This window comes from Olea europaea, unplaced genomic scaffold (genome assembly GCF_002742605.1).
Source record: "Olea europaea var. sylvestris unplaced genomic scaffold, O_europaea_v1 scaffold2164, whole genome shotgun sequence".
NCBI lineage: Eukaryota > Viridiplantae > Streptophyta > Magnoliopsida > Lamiales > Oleaceae > Olea > Olea europaea.
Window position 1 is genome coordinate 75,920 of NW_019239631.1, and position 4,506 is coordinate 80,425.

Here is a 4,506-nt window from a genome sequence, read left to right on the forward strand (position 1 = left end):
TTCCCGTGAATACTTGCGAATTATGAAGCACTCATTTGTGTCCATCTTAGCTGCTCTAAAGCGCCAATTGCAACTGTCTTCGATGCAAGCAACTGTCAACAATGACTTGTTTAATTTCTTTACCTCGAACTCAAAGTTATATTTTAATATCAGTCGGTGCACAGCTTCCTGCAAATCTTTCTTGGTTTCAAACAGTTGCTCGACCTGCAAGTCCTCATCATCGGGAGCCACACAGGAAGAATTCGAGGACGGTCCACTTGTTCCAACCTGTGAGCTCCCACCAGGCTCGTGTCTCTGTCGAGATAAAGCAATCAAATTCTCATTTGTAAAGTCGTTTATGTTCTCATTGTCTTCAACTGTTGACGGAATTCTGCGCATAACAGCGACATCAGAAGCAACTGTCTCAGGAATACCCACATCATCCGCAAGAACTATCTCCACTGTCTCCCAAAAACCTCGATCATTGTTATCCTCCCTATCCGAATCTTCACGTTCACCTTCGATAACATCCTTCGTAATTAAAGTCACACCAAGAACAGTCGGAGTCCGATGCATTTTATTCAATTCTAATAGATAATTCAATTCAGCATCATTAGTAACGAATACCGATGGCATCGGAATGGATGAATCCCCATAACCATTGAATAGATATCTCAATTGCATATCGTATTGAGATTGATCGACATTCAACTTATTTTGCAAATCGTGGTACATTTCTAAATATGGTGCACTCTCTATTACAGGAATTGCAATACAACCACGTATGTCACTCGTCCATCTCCATTCCCACCGATTATTTTCATTCAATTCGAAATCACCGAAATAACACACGGGGATTATCATATCTGCATGAGGAAATGGTTTTAATCAACTTCAAATATTAATTATAAGAAAGGAAAAGGCAAAAAATCAGCTGCAGCCCCGGCTGTAAAAACAGTCGGCTGTTGGATGTTTAACAGCTGCAAAAACAGTCGGCTGTTGGATGTTTAACAGCCGGCTGTTAAACATCCAACAGCCGGCTGTTTTAGACTGTTTGTTAAGCTAAACCAGTTTGGCGTAGGAGAATACCATTCTAAAAACGATATTAAGCATGCGTAATTTAAACGTAAGTTATATATCCGTTTAATTTTTTTTTTATAGGTTCTGTTAAAAAAAATCTATGTCGACATAAAATTTCTCTATTTAAACGTATACTAATTTTACTTAAAACGAAATTAAACATGATTAAATGTACTTACCGATTTGAAGTAATTGATGTGAAAAAAATTTTCAGCTTCAACGTTCCAAAGTTCTTCTAGATTTTGAGGTTCAAGCAGATGAAAAGATGAGAGTTTTTTCTGTGTTGGAAGCTCGTTTTGAAGTTTTTATAAGTGGGGAAATGTTTGGTTTTCAATTATTAAGTAAAAGGGTAGTATAGTCCTTTCAACAATATATGGTTTTGTAATTGTACAAAACATTTAAGGGTATCTTTGTCTTTTACCATACAAGAGGCCAATGTCATAATATTCATTATTTTGGAAGTCAAACTGAAATTTTACTCCTTTGACCGAGTCAAAATTAAAAGTACCCCGACTGTAGAGTCCATTTGGTTTGCGTTTGGAGGCTATTTTCAATTTTCAATATTCAATTTTCAATTTTTTATAACATTTAAAATGTACTAGTTAACATTTAGGCCCTGTTTGGTAGGGATTTTTTGTCCCAAAAAATTGATTTTTTGACCGTTATTTTACTATTCAAGCCGTAATTTTTGAGTTCTTCTCTCACATGTGGACCCCACTTTTCTTCTAACGGCCAAAAAATCAATTCTCAAAATTCCTACCAAACGGGCCCTTAAGGCGAACCACCCGGCGTCCCACCGACGCTATTCCATAGCTAGAACTCTTCAACTGAATCATTTGGACCTTTCTTGAATTTCCTTTCCGCCTGCGACTACGTTCACCTACTAGAAATCATATCTGCTTCCATGGTGACGTTTTGTCGCCTTTCCTTTCTAGGATGCTCTCTTCCGTCCTTCGTTGCCTGCGCAACCCCGACTTCGCCTTCTGCTTTGCCTGTGTCGACACGATAACCTTCATTACCACACACATCACAAAATCCCCGCCATTCTCAAGCCCCTTGTAGATATTATTTTGAATGAGTAAGACCATAGCTCGCAGATTGATGCTTCACTTTGCCTAGCTATCGCAATGGAGGAGGTGTAGGAACCAACACGATGGAGCTAAAAACGCTGTTGCAAAGGCTGTCGAAAACATTGTGAGCATTGGTGCTTGTTCTTTGATATAATAAGTGAGAGTTGTGAATGAGAAAATGAATTGGGCTGTAGAGATTTGGAGAGATGTTCTAGTAGGAGGTGGGGTGTGGGGGTGGGTGTAGGAAGGAGAAGATGAACAGTAAATGACCTTTGATTTTTTGTTTTTTGTTTTTTTTTTAATTTTAATTCAAAATTACAATTTTACCCCTTCTAAAATTGGTCAAAGTCAATTTATTGGGTCAACTAACGATCAAACTAATAGAAACCATCCATTTGGACCTCAATTGCACATTTTTTAAAGATTTGGTACTCATGGTAGCACAAATGAAAGTTTTGGGCAAAATCTGCTAATAAACGAAAGGTTTGGTACCTTGGTTGCAATTTTCCCTAACAAACATTTTTAAAATTTTTAAACCAAACGTACATTCTAGTTTTTTGTTTTAAGAAACAATTTTTCATAATGAATAATCCCTCGAACTAGAAAACATAAAATGAATTCAAAAACTAAAACATAAAACATAAAAGCAAAGAAACCCGTCCTTAACTTCGTGAAATATAGAAGAAACATGTGTCAAATAATTTATATTTCAAAAAATAATAATAATAATAATAAATTTTACTAAGGTTAACTTACATATATTCTCCTCAGCCTTGTGTCCCAACCTTTAATAAATAAGAAGACTGCCCCCAAATAAGGTTTCCGGCTAAATTTTAAGGTAAAATTGATATAAAATGATAAAGTTACCCTCAAATTTAAATAAAAAGAAAAAGAAAAAGGTTTCAATCCATCTTCTTCAACCCTAACGCCCTCTCACCTGTCCATTTCTATCTCAATCACACACATCCGATCACTATGGCTCGAGTTAGTAGCATTTAGCGTGCAGACAACAATTTAATATTAAGGGCTCGAGAAATTGGTGGGGATTTAAAAACAATGTTGACTTATTCATTCCCACACACTTCGTTTTAGGCTCGAGTTAGTAGCATCTAGCGTGCAGACAACAATTTAATATTAAGGACTCGAGAAATTGGTGGGAATTTAAAAACAATGTTGACTTATTCATTCCCACACACTTCGTTTTATCCAGTCTCTATTTGAGCTTTGTTGAGAATATATTGTTAAAAATTAGATAAATATTGTTTGGCCTTATTTATTTTCAAAATATTTTTTTCTCTCTTATTTTTAAGGGAGGGTTGGTAAAATAGCCTAGTCAACCCATGTACTTGGTTAAATAACCTTAATGTGTTCTTAAATAAATGACTTTCAATTATAAAATACAATAGATAAACAACGTTAAATGTCATAAATATTCCCACCATTGAAAAGACGTTAACACCCTTATCTACTCATTTAAATCCCCAATTCAATTTTAGGGCCCCAAAATCACAACCAACGGTTTTCTTCTCTTTGTCTTTCGTGATTCCTACAATAAAGTCACATTCTTTGTTATATTCTTCACCTATTTTAAGTATCTTTTGGACATTTGAATACTACTTTGGTTACCACAATATCGACATTAAAATTTTAGTTGCATTTGAAGAGAGAAGAAGTGTATTTTTACAAAGCTCATTTACATTATACTTTTATTATTGAATATAACATGGAATGATATTTTAGAACTAAGTAATTTTCGTATTTACTGTATATTTGTGTTTCTACAACTATTGAATGATAACAGTACTCCAGCCATTATATACAATGTAGAACGACACTAAAATTGTTATATTAAAAAATAGAAATATAACTATTATCTGATATGTATAACTTAAATGAGTCCAACTTATTGTTTTTCAGGATACGAAAGAGACGTGATTATTTATAATCGTGTTTAAAAATAGAATGACACAAGAGTCATTTTCTTTTTGGTAACGTCACTTGTGTCGTTCTGTTGATTTTTTCTATATTTTCATTTGTTTCCAATACAACGATTTCAAGCATTGGACCCTTAACACATGTAAGACATAAACGTTGATACGTGACAAAGGACGATTGAAATGACATAAATTATATGACATAAGTTGATGAATGCATAAATGTTTCTATTATTTTCATTAGAATATAAGTAATAGGCATATGTCTCAACTTTTATAAATGTTATTTCCATTTTACAACTTAAATGAGTTTAACTTATTATCTTTCGAGGCACAGATGTGGCATGCCTACTTATAATCGTGTTTAAAAATAGAAAGACACAAGAGTTGTATTCTTCTCAGTAACTTTGCTTGTGTCATTTAGGTGATTTCTTATATATTTT